Genomic DNA, 13,344 nt, shown 5'->3' with positions numbered 1-13,344 from the left:
ACTCCTATTCCAGGTGCCAAGACTTTCAGCTTGATTTTGGCAGGGCTTTCAGGATTTAAAAACCTCAATTTTGGGGCTCAGGCAGAAGGAAGTCACTGGCTTAGACCTTGTGACCGTAGTGGGATGGGATCAGACACTCTCCCAGCATGCTTGAGGGTCTATCTGCATATGGCCAGTTTCCCATCTGAGTGTCTTCATCCAGCCTCATCCCCTTGCAGCTCACTCTCTGGGATGAGCATCATCCAGCTTCACTCTGCATTGCAAACTGCTACCATGAGCTTCCCTGTGAGAATACCACTTAGGACACCCTCATAACCCCATCAAAATTATCTTCTGCTCTCTCCTTGAGCCAACTACAACTTCATACAGAAAAATAGACCAGTCTGATGAGTCAAATGTGATAAATCCATTTCTTTCCCATCTTTTTGTTACCCTCTAGACTTTTGCAAAGTGCAAACTAACTTGTTTCTTCTAGCAAATGAAGTTACACTGATTCATCTACAATGCCCTTGAATCTCCTCTTTTTCCTGTTAGGGACAGGTGAGCAGAGGGACAGAGCCTGTCCCCAGTCCCTGAAGGTAAATCCCATCAACTCTGATCTCCTCAAACCCTTACCCACTCCAGAAAGAACATCACCCAGCCATATGACTTAGATACATCTAAATCTTCTCAGCATTTTTTACCATTCTCTTATTCTGGCAGGTGGCCCTAATCGCCTGTTAAAATTAATTTCAGAAACTGAGCAATGAAGCATTTTAAAGTGACTGAAGGAAGGTCCTGAGTGCCTTAGCTTTCTGAATCACTTCTGCTCCCACAGGTAACGGCACTCTCCAGAGCAGAGTCACAAGTGCAAGCTCCTGGTGGGGACCAGCCACAGGCAGTGCCAGCCCTAACCCACTACCAGCCCTTGCTTAGAAGGTGGGTTTGCTGGGCCGGCTCTAAAAACCCAGTATTGCAGACCACGGATTTCTAGTGCTCTCTGTTACTTTTTAATTTGCTGCTAAAACCCCATCAGATGTAGCCTTAACCTAATCACAGAGCATAGCAGTCTGGGGTTGGTGTCTGCTGACATTGGGGGAACCAAGGCACTTCTTGTTGACACAGCCACCTCTTGGGCTACTATAGGTAGCCTGTATCAGTCCTCCTCTGATAACAGAGCAGGGGAACATAACAGGAAAGTTAAAACCAGACATTCACGTTTTCAAAGCGAGTACAAGCATTTTCCTCTGTTTTCTTTTCCCCTCATTGCCCTTTCTGGGCAAACACCACACCCTGCACTTAAAGTCTGAGAGACAAGGAATCCTACAACATGCCATCTCTCCATCAATGACAATTATGCTAATTCATCACATGCCACAACACCCTTTGCAAACAACCAGAAGAAACTCCACAGAGCAAAACACCGCCAAGTATTTAACCCTAGAGACTCCTCGTGCCATGTGAAATGGGCATCAAAGTTATCAGCCAGCGCCTTAGAATGCAAGTAGATGGGTGGAAGGGTTTGTTTAGCTTGTTTTCCTTAGCTCAGGGGCATCAAATTGTAAATAAATTTTTGCCTCAGTAGGTCTGATGGTTGTTTTGCTGTTCATTAGAAGATTATTTAGGGTTAGAAGCACAGAAAGGCTGCCATGCTCGCAGACCCACGTATCATACAGTGCACTGCTTGTAGCAGAAAAACTAAGGTTTTTAGTTACCTACAAATACCAGTAGCAAGGAGCAAACACCCAGCAAAAGTTTACTCATCAAGTGACAGCCCAGAAATTACATTTATTATAGAAAACAACACATAAAGAATGTTACAGCCCAGTTATTGAAGTGCAGAAAACCGTGAATTATGAGATACTGGTACCGAGTTATAAGATAACAATTTTAAGGATTTGTGTTTAGACGAGCAGTTACTTGCAATTCAGTAAAGTAACATCTGCTTTAAGTCCCGAGAGCCTGCTAACACAGACAGGTAGTTCAACAAAACCAGACTATTATGTCAGCCTGCTACAGACACGTGTTACTGGAGGAATGAGCAAGTAGTTACCAGGAGATCGGGGTGATAAATAGATTCAGCGCATCACAACAGGGCTCCACTGCTGTTACAGCCTTTTTTGTTTGAAGAAGCTTTCTTTCAGTGAGCTGAGGGGGTTTGAAAGCAATCCCGCCAGCTCAGTCAGCTTTACGAAAACAGTATTTGGTGAAGACAGCAACTATTAACCAACGCTGCCCCAAGTCAAAACAAGGCAGGTTCAAACTTAATGACATTAGAATAACTGAATTGTACAGTCAGTTCTCACCAGTTTCTCGTGTCTTGCTCCAGCAGCATCATCCTCCTCCTTCGCTTTGTGATCCCCAAAGCATTGATGGTTCCCCAGCTTTACCAAAAAAGCTTTAACTCTCAGGGGCAGACACAGGTGTTTTTTTTCTGTGAACAAGCTCTTAGAGGCTGCCTCGGTGTCAGTCTAGAGAACTAGGCACGGTTCTACTTTTCTAATGGGACAAGAGCGGGAGAAGAGCTTCAGTATGGCTTTCTCCTCCCTGGTTCCAGCAGCACCTTCCCCATCAGAGCAAGAGGGTAGCGCAGCCCTCTAACAGCACTGCTCTGCTGCACGAGGAGCCAGAGAGGCATCCTTCCCAGGGCTCCCACACGATCCCATTGGCTTTCCACCCACCTTCTTATCGGGGCTCCAGGGGCGGGTCTGCTTTGTCATGTGAAGCCAGAGGAAGAGTAATTGAGGATGAGGAGAGGAACTTTGAAAGTTAATGCCCCTTGCTACTTCACAGCGTGTGACTGTGGAACACTTGAACTGAATTCCTTTCAGTTGAAATAGAAATTTAAACATCGCTGCTCCAGAAAGGAATAGTCCCAGAGCTGCATGGTAATTGCTAAGGGCAGCCACAGGACCAGAGCATCCCACCTGTAACACACCGAGCCTGGGTGGTAGATCCTCCACACTCCTCCACCCCACAAACCTGCTCCTGCTGAATGACAGGACTAGCAGGTATGGATAGGATCTACACGTGGTTTCCAGCTCTTGCTCTTAACAACTTCCACAAGATGGCATCATCGCATAATGAAAGGCAGAAAAAACACCCAAATTCACAACACCCTTCCTTCCTTCCTTAATGGGGAAAAAAAAAAATTAAAATCCCTACATAAAAGCATCTTATATGTCAACACACACCACTAAAATGGGCAAAAAGTATCTGGGGAGATCTTCTAACTCATCAAAAAGTGTTTGGGCAGGTTACAAACCAAAGGGGTAATGCCCAGCTCCACAAAGCAGAGCCCAGAAGAGATAAGTGTTTGCACACCTGTCAGCAGGCGGCTTTTCTCTTTCCTGCAGCAGCTGACTGCCAGCTTTCTCAGATGCCGTATGAAAGCATCTCTCTGTCAGACCCATCCATCTCTATTTTTTTCCATTGTTTATGCTCTGGGATAGGATATGTCATAAGAGAAGCAAAACTTTGGGAGGAAACCAGCCCACAATAGAAAACATAACTTAGTAGCACATGCAGAGCATCATTCAGGTGACGCTGCAGGCGTAACTCTGAGATGTGTGTATCATTACAAAATTCTTATTCATCCACTAGAGTATCATGAATGTCAAATCTTTTTTACAACTGGAGAAAGCACATGAGAGCTCATTTTTAAAGCAAACAACCTCTACGAAGAAAAATCTGTGAAGAAAAGGAAGAAAAAGCGTTTCTGAGGTACCACATGCAGCATCAATTCAGCTCCTCTGCCCCCAAGATCTGCATGTATCCCCCTTTCCTGGAGAGACTTTGATGAAACAACAGACATCTAAGACGAGACTAGCAGTCAGGAGGATTTGATTCAATCAGGAGGGCTGCTATCTGCTTTTTTGATCCTGTGAAAGCTGTAAATAGGGAACTGAGGTCCAAAGCTATTGCTCTGATAGGATGGGACTGAGTCACAACCTTGGAATCTTGCACAGCCCGTTTCATCCACAAAGACTGAGAACTTTGCACCAAAGGTATTACCCTTTGCAAACTGCAGTGCTGTGATTGGGGAGGGGATGGTCCTGATCCATCCCTGGGAAAGCCAGTGGCTAGCCCAAGGCTTGCCCAGTGCTCTCCATCGACCCATCAACATTTTTAAGCAACCCTGTGGGCTGTTTATTTTCCTCTGGATGCTGCTTTGCTTTCAAGGTCTGCTGGTTCCCTTGTTTACATACACCTCCAGGTCTGTGGACAGCAGCCCCCCAGGGAGGATCCAGGCAGCACCTCTTTGAGCTCCACTGATTTCTGCAGAGACAATCCAATAACCCGGTCCGGATGCAGGCTGAAATGCCTTAACGTGCCTCTGGAATGAAAGGCATGAATAGATTGGAGAAAGCATGATGAGGGTGGTGGGAGTAAGGACAGTGCTGTGAAGCAGCAATGCTTCTTAGCTCCTGCCCGGCATCCTCCTCCCTCTGTATCATGCCAGCTCAATGCAATGTCAACCAGACTCATTTCAGGTACCACAGGCAGGGAGAGACCCCTTTCCTTATCATCCTGTTTTGAATCTGTACTCTGCTGAACGGAGCAAGTGAGGGAGAAGGTAGGATGAAACTGTAGCAGGAGGCTCCCACCCGATGTGGGGTTGCAGCAGAGCCGTTACTGCATCCCACTGCCCTGTTCAGGCATGAACTCACGCCTTGTGCTCAACTCAAACTGAACACCAAGTCAGTTGGCTTTGGGTGGCACCTTGCTATCATGCCAAAGAACTCCTGAGGCACTTAAGCTGGTGGTGGACTTCAGACCCCCTCGTGTCCATGAGCAGTGGACCTTTAATTCATTAGGTGCTGGTGTTTTAATGGCACCAGAACAGCTCTAGGTCTGCAGAAACCAGTTTGCTCCCTGTACACCCTTACATGTAGTCCCCACTAGGGTTAGTACTGCTGGGAAGTAGGGCTTACCTGGAAAAAGAGTGACAAAGCAGTGGGCTAAAGCAGAAGCTGATTGCAAAAGTAGGAGGCTTAGTTCTGATCTCTTTTTCCTTATCTTTGGTCCTTCTGCAAGACCTACCAGAGATGCTTCTCCATTCTCACTTGTGCCAGTCAAATAGTAACGTGTAGCCCCAGGCACGAGCACCAGTGATTTTTCTTGGAATGTATAACCACAGGCATGAAAGCTTGAAGATGCAGGTCTGTCATCAGGAGGGATGCTCCAGAGTCACAAATGCAAAGCTTTTGCTTATCTGCCTACCTAAACTGGGAGTCTTTCCCTAGAACCTGTCAAAGGTTCCAGAGGAGTGTAAAATAGTGTGAAAGTACAAGGGAAGGAGGCTCGCACTGAACAAACATCTGCCTAGGAATCAAGTATTATTTAACGAGCACCAACAAAGATGTTAATCATCTTGAATGCAATTAACTGAGCATATTTGATTTTGAGGTGTTAGAGGGTTTATTTACCAACTTGCTGCGGGTGTTGAAGTATAAACGCCAGGCAAAAGATTGACACCATTAAATAACCATTACTTTTTAGATGGCAAAACTACTCAGATGTTTCCATTAACGTGCAGAATTTCCAGTGCGGCATGGATAACGTAGGTTGGCTCAGGGATGCTTCTCACAGTGCTTTCTGACAGAGGCTTTAGCCGTCTATCTTCAATCAGTGCATCACCAGCCGCCCAGCATGAGAAACGCTCATTAGCATGCACGGAGTAACACATGATTGTAAGGAAGGGGAGTACTGTCCTCTGGCACAGGGAGCATCATCCCTTGGACAAGGGATGGCTTCTGCATTGGGACAATAGGTTGAGCCCCTCTTTAGCCCTCAGCCCAGGTTCTCACGTAGAAACCTCTTATCACACATTTCCTTCTGTTTTGGAGTTTTAGAGGGGCTCTGCACTTGTAGGGCTACAGAATAACCCAACCCACAAGCTCACTGGCACCAGCCCCTGTAGCTCAAGTTGAGCACGAAATAGGGTGCTTAAGGGAGTTAAGTGTCTTATAAAAAGGAAAGACCACTTTTTTAAGTACCTCAATTAGTGACATGTAAATATTCTTTCTTGTTGATTATTTTGATAACAAATAACCCATGGTGTTCTTGTTTTGTGCTGCGATGTTATCTTAAACTTCCACTGTTGTGCACGCTCACACAACACCCCCCAGGCTACCACAGAATTAGTTGTTGTGATCCCTATCAGCTAAAAAGGGTTGGAGATGCCATTGCCTGAGGCTGACTTCCCTTAACTGCCACAGCTGTCAGGTCACACAGGGGGTTGTGTCTGGAGACTGCAAGGGGAAGAAATGGGGTGCTGGACCACAGTGGGGCTCCAAAACAGCTCCTCTGTGTAGGTGCTCCCACCAGCTGGAAGCCTGACCTACCTCTCCATCCTCCTCCCTGCTCAATGATCGGGCATGCTCAAGGCAGCGGGGTGCTGGGGTGCACAGGTGGACGCTGGCATCAGAGATGGGGACCCTGGGGAGAGGCTGCTTTGCTGTATGGCACAGCGTGAGAGGTACAGGCGTGCTTGAGATCTGTGTGGGACAAGCAAATATTGCCTGTGTATGGCTTTACGGGCCTGAAAATGAAAGTCAGATTTGCAGCTTTCCTGGGCAAACCAACTTGGTTAATAACTCGTCATGTTCTGATTTATTATTACTATTGTTATTTCAACAGAGCATCATCATTGTAATTCCCATTTGCCTTTCCTGTGCAATTTCATGCATGACCCTGCCCCACGCCCTGGTGCATTTTTCTCTACTCAGCGCAAACAGGCACAAGCTATCAACTCACAAAACCCAACTAACACCAAACAACAGGGATTTTGCAGATTCCCAGGGCAGAGTAAATAACAGCTTATACCCCTGATTCCCTGCTGGTGTAAATAAATGCAGGTAGCAGCCATATGTTGCTTGCAATTAATTATGAATTTAAATCTGTGTGTATCCATAGGACTACATAAGGTCTGGGGGTAGACAAGCCTGAGCTGCAAAGATTAGATCCTAATCTCGTTTTGATTTTCCCAAATCACAAGATTAGCTGTGGGTGTTGGGATCCTGGGTTTTGTTGCTAGTTCAGAAGAGATAGGTCCAACATATTGCTTATTCTTTTAATAAATGCCTGTCAAGAGGTATTTCTCCTTGTTATGGAACAATCATCCTTAGCTCTTGCCTCACACAGCTGCCCTGCTGGCTCTTCCTCGGGACAGATGGGTTCGTTGCATGGAGGCAATGGAGAAGGTTCAGTCCCAAACCTCTCACCTTCTTGGATGGTAAATCCTGCTCCTGCTCCCAGCCTTTAAGAAGGCATGGTGGGGACGGAAGAAGGTTATGGAGCTCCGCCTCAGCCTTAGGAGCTATTGCACCAGGTATAAAAGACCCCAAGAAAGACACAAAAAGCAGAAGCAATCATTAGCTTTTTTTTTTCTTTTTTAATTAGGGCTTGTGTTAATTAATAGCTCAGATTGCCAGCCAAAACATCTAATATGGATTTTATCACTACAATTCATCTCATCTATCTAGAGATGCCTTCAGGGCAGGCATCTACTGACCAGATGACAAACTAAGTGGGAATAATTAACCTGTTTGCTTTAGATGTCTACCTAAGGTTGAGATGATCCGTGATCTCTGAATACCCTGCCTGGGTCTACAGGGATGCTCTAGGGAGCTCCCAGCAACTACCTGCTGCTTTTTGTCCTGCTCGTTTTGTAGCCCAGAAATCTAACTTTGCTCAGATCAAAATTTCCTAAGCAAACATTTGTTCTGATGAGAGGTCCAACCCTAACCCGTATTTTTCACTGGTGAGTTGAGAATAAATACGAAGTGGCTGCTGTTAAAGCTGTCCTCCTTGGTGGCAGACAGGAGAAAAGGGGGCAGGGGGGTGGAGAAAAAGAAGAAAGAAAAGAAAAAAAAAAGGTGGAAGGAACCATGCAGACAGTTGTCTGAATCTGTTCGAATAAAATGCAGTGAATGACATCAGAAGCAAAGATCTATGGTTGGGACAAAGGATATAGACCTCATCTACAGAATAAACAAACATCCAGGGACTAAATTATGATCAGTAAAATTTAGTAACTGTTATCAGAGCAAAGCAATCAGTTAAGCAACAGTGCAGTTTGGGGTGATGCTGCAGTAAGGAATTATTGGAATGTATTTGTGTGGATTAGTAAGAGCTAAGAAAGGGTTTTGACCTCTGTATGCTGTCCTGGTGAGATGCTTGTGCGTATGTGTGGGAAAAAAAAAAAAAAGAATAAACGCACCAAACCCGCTGAAAATACAAGGCTTGCAGGGGGAAAAAAAAAAAAAAAAGAAAAAAAAAAGAAAAAAAAAAAAGGCCAAAAATTCTCACCTCTGATGCCTGGAGAAAAGTCTTCAAGCAAGAGTCTCACTGACTGTGCTTTGTTTACCTTGTTGGAAAGAAGATCAAAAAGCCACTTGATTGCAGCATTGAAGGACTTTGGAAAGAAAAAGGGGAAAAAGAAGAATTAAATATCTTTTTAGTCTAGCAGATAGAAGTGAGAGCAGAGCCTGGCCATTAAACCCAGCTTAATTCAAATGAGAACTCGAGAAATACAGGTGGCAGGGAGGGTGGTTAAACACTGCCACACTCTACCCCCTAACAGCTCTCCCCAGGGTGAGGTGGGATCCAACCCAACCCGAGTTATTTCACTCGGGCACTAATTACACGTAATAACCTGTGACGTGCAGAGGTCAGACGGCGTGACCCCGTGCTGGGGACAGACCCCCATCTCCAGACACCAGGATAAACACCCCACGGAGACGTGTAGTTAAGCCTGATAGCTGAGCAAACAGGCGCAGCCCTGACCCCTTCCAGCACGTCCTCAGGGCACTTTACAAAGGTGGACATGTTTAAAAACATGTTTTTCTTGAAGTCTATTGACACAACTATTGAGACTACAGTCTAGACCTCATTATTCTTTGGCTCCTATTTTTGCTTTCTAGGAAATTCGTGCATTAATCCAAGTACTAGATTTCTATTGAAAGAACACCGAGCAGGATAAAATGCAGGATTGAGAAGGAGCTTGAGAGAGCACCTAACTGATCTCCACCCTAGCCTTTAAACCTGACGTTTTTACCACCTCTGCCTCCGTTTTCCAGAAGGAAGAAGACCCTGAGCCCCGCTGCTGAGCCTGAGCCCCAGCCAGGCTGCAGCTGCATGCCCTGTAACGGCTGCAGACCCTTCCGAGGGAAGGTCTCCTCCTGCACCCAGCTCAGGGACCCCTTCTGAGGCACTAGCACCTCATCTCAGCAATAGCTCCAGCAGCAGCCCCGGCACCTTTAGATGAGGTGCTCCAGGCACCACCAGCAGCCGCCGACCGCTCAGGGTAGACCAGTCCTACAGGCAGCCACTCGAGCACGAACTAATTTGCTTAAGAGCTTAGTAGCCCTCACTGGTCATTACATGATCAGAATTAGCCAGCTATTAACACCGCCGAGTAGTTGAACAACCAAAATACGCCAGCTCTTTCCTTAAAGCATCGCTGTAGCCATGTAATAAGTGCTCTCCAGGCTTCTCAAAGAGCATTTAAACACAAGTGCCGCAGTTAACTTGCCATTGAATACATCTGCATTAATTGCTTGCATTATTAACAATGGAATGGCTGCCTAATTAACTCAGAGCAGCACAGGCTACTTGGCTAAATGTTAATTAAATGTTTCGTTGGCAGACTGTAATTTTTCAGCTTCGAAGGGAACAAACCTACTGTGTATTTCAGCCAATTTCCATCCAATTTATAAAACTGTTCATGTCTCAGTCGCAGCTCTACTGAAATATTACACCAAGCAGTTTCTGGAGAAGATAAGTCATTTATATCTTTCCTAGCTCCTGGGAGAACCAAGTAGTTTCTTTCCTTCTTTTTGTTTTTAAAATATACTGCCCAGCTAAACTAGAAGCAACTGTGTCAGCACTGATGAGCTACATTGGCTTAAGTGAAAAAAAAAAAAAAAAAAGAGACTGAACAGGGCATCGTGGCCACATGGATACTTGGCTTAAGCCAATACAGCTCCTCTTGTGGTTTTTTGCATATGCTCTTAGCTTGCTTCAATTAGTAAAAAAAATATTTTAGTTTAAGCCAGTGGGAGTGAACACACAGCCAGAATTGTTTATGGTGGAAATTATGTGTTTATTATTTGCTCTGTTACTGCAGTCTAGATGAGAGGTTTTTGGGGGTCATTTCTCAGCTCCTTCAACCTGAATAGTATTGAGTATGAATATTAGGAAGACATTGCCTCCTGAAAAAATTATGAAAACATGTTAAAAATCCAAAAAGGAACATGCCTTGGAGTTCTCCATTATTTCCCCAGTCAGGGTTTTTTAGTATATGCTGAAGAACAAAAAGATATCACTTACAATACCTCTTCTGTCATCATAGCTAGCAAAAAGTTGACTCCTTTAAACACCCATTTCATAAAGGACTACAAAGTATTTGTTTCCTTCTTGAAAAATCACACCTCACATGATCAGCCTGGCAGAAACAATGAAACATAATTTGATATGTTGCCAGCTTGAATCTTCAGCATGGAAAGTGAATACCATGTGCAGGATCGGACCCTGCTTTTTAAATTAAACCAGAAATGTTCCTTCAGAACAGGTGGCCAATTTCAACTGTATATGTCAGGTAACTGAAAAGGAAAAAAAAAAACAAAACAGGTGAGAGAATGATTTTTAGAAGCCAACCAGCAAAGCAATCCACAGCATGTTATTGAAAAAGAAAAAACCCTGTACTTCAACTGTGCAGTTCACGGAAGATGCTTATTATCACAGTATCCCAAGACCATACATTATTGGTACAGAAAAGCCGAGAAAATGGAGAGAATTGTAAATTAATCCATTACATTTTGTTGCAAGGCTGCATCTTCTTCTGCCTCATGTAGTTCGATAGCAGAGAAACTATGAATAATGTCACCTTTCAAACCTTGATATCTCTATGGACCTTCTGTGGTGTTACTGTGGCACTGATACATCTTATGGAGATTCCTTCAAGCTCACCGTAGCATCAGGCAGGCATTAATGGAATAGTTAACTCTGGCTGCTTTTTAGAAGCCTTCTCAAAAATTAAAATGAAAACTGAAATCCTGGAAAGGAAAAGGAGAGCCACAGCATGAAAGAACGAGACCAAATATTGTTTAATAGCAGTGTGATTAAAGCATTCACCTGGGGAATAGGAGAATTGGTGAGTGTTTAATATAAAACAGCCATTCAAGGCTTGCAGTCAGGTCACCTGCCTGCCAGAAGAAAAGCATAACAACAAATTCTCGAGTTACATTCAAGCTAAATCGTCCCCCCAATACTTCTTCCTCTGGACCCAGAATCAAAAGTGATCAAGTTATCACTCTTCAACTGAGTTGTAATTAATATCCCTGCACATATTCACATCCCAAACAAAAACTTTTAGTTTAAGCTATGTTCACGGTACATATAAACCTCATGGAGGTTTTAAGTGTTGGGGTTTTTATGTTGTAGCTCTACCCTGAGAACACGGGCCCATCAGTTAACATGCTCAACTGATGCCATGCCACATACTGTAAGAGCATTGCTTTGATATTTAACTTTCGTGGAAGAGAGCAAAATTCTTGATCCACTATCTTGTAGGAATAGATTTTTTTAAACAGCAACCCTCATTCCTAGCCACCCTCACACAACGGCCAAGCGTACCTGGTGTCAGACAAAGGGGTAGGGATGCAGCAGGTCTGAGGTAAAGCCCGAAAGTCATGTCCCTGGGTCAATGGGACACGTGGCCGGGCACGGGCATCGCTGCACCACCCTGTGCAGTGGCCCTCCAGTGGGAGCCAGGCACGAGAGCATCGGCTGTGGAGTCATCCCAGGTGAGGAAAAGGGGAGCCTCCACCGAGGCTTCTGACCCCTCCCTTGAAGGCCACCAGCTGCATTACTTCTCATCTTGGCCCTGAAGCCAGGCAGCCAAACCCCAGGCAGTGGTGGTGAGGGGGCTCTTACAGGCATGTGCTGTTTCCCAGGTTGTCTTCAGGATGCAAAAAATCACTGCTCCTCCAGTGGAAAACAGCGTTAACCTTGGCGTCAACAAAGGCCTAGGGAACATTGCAGGTTACATGGCTTCTGGTTCGCTCGATGGATATATTAGCAATGAGGCAAGTATAATCTCACCAGTCTGAAGCAGGAAAAAAACTTAAAGTTTCTATCAGGCACAACAGAAATGGTGCTGAGATAGCTCTGAACTTCTAATATGCAACAAACATTTCACTCTTAACATCCAAAGTCAAGATTCACCTCTTCTGAGGGAACAATTTGCATGTCTAAATGTAGATCTCTGACACCACTTGGGAAGCCCCAGGGCAGACTGTCCAGCCTTGGCCCTCACTCCAGGGAGTCACAGCTTTTCTGTCCTCCTGTCAGACTGGTGACTCCAAGCTCTTTTTATAGTTTGTGGAGAGAAAGGCAGCTGCAGAGAATTATTTATTTGGCATATCTTAAATCTCTGTCTTAAAATGAGATTAATCACCCTGTAGAGATGCTTCTCTCTCTCCATCAGTGATAAAGGGAGCCTGGAGTGCCTGTCCCAGGCTGTAATCTCTAGTTTTGGGGCACACCGACCAGAGCAGAGGAATTCCACCCATTCTGTCTCCTGTGTCTGACCTGGAGGGAAAAGCAAAGATATCCATCAGGCACTAACTTCCCCCTAGCAATGAAATGATCATTCCTGGTATCTTCAGCATCCTAAAGTTCCTGTACCGAAATCTTATTCACTGGACTGTTCTTTTATAAAGATAATGGCATTTAGTTCAATACTGAGCTCCCCGTATGGCTGGAGCCTCACACCAAGCACAGCTTGCAAGGGGGGTGGATGGAGGAATAGTACTGTACCACTTTCACTAAGCCTCTTGCTTCAGTGGCTGGTTATGAATCATTTCACATCCCAAATCGACGTAAGTCCCCAGTACCTCAATGTAATACTTCATCTCCATTAGAAAGTTAAACAGAGAGCCCAGCTCATGACAGCCGTGTAGCAACTACTGTTTTTATCCTTAGTAATTGAAAAGAAGTGGAACTGTGAGAGATACAACTCTGGCTCCTTCCTGTAGGGCTAAGCCAACTCCTGTGATATTGGCAAGCATTTTGCCCTTGACTTTCAAGGGCATTGACCAATCTTTTTGTGCTTTACTTGAAAGCTGACAGTCTTATTGTTTATCAGTTTCCAGGAAATATGGTGCTAATTTTCCTGGCAAATTTTTCTCAAATGTGAGTAGAGGATTTCCTGGCTTAGCTGAATTCCAGAGTGCTTTCAGGAAAACAATAGATCTTTATTTGAAAGTGGTTAGAGAAAAAGCACGTACCCCATTCCCTGCAGCGAATTGTTTCCCCACTTGCTGTCACTGTTAAAAATGCATATTTATTTCTAGTCTG

The 13,344-nt window shown here is 44.8% G+C and overlaps 1 protein-coding gene across 2 annotated transcripts in view; it reads left to right on the top strand.

Moving 5' to 3' along the window:
* TMIE (transmembrane inner ear) overlaps window positions 1–13,344 on the top strand; it is a 47,945-nt gene that overhangs the window by 19,325 nt on the left and 15,276 nt on the right. The gene's annotated exons all lie outside the window — the stretch shown is intronic.

This window comes from Falco punctatus, assembly GCF_963210335.1.
Source record: "Falco punctatus genome assembly, chromosome: 4".
Taxonomy (NCBI): domain Eukaryota; kingdom Metazoa; phylum Chordata; class Aves; order Falconiformes; family Falconidae; genus Falco; species Falco punctatus.
This window is presented reverse-complemented; position numbering and strand designations above follow the sequence as displayed.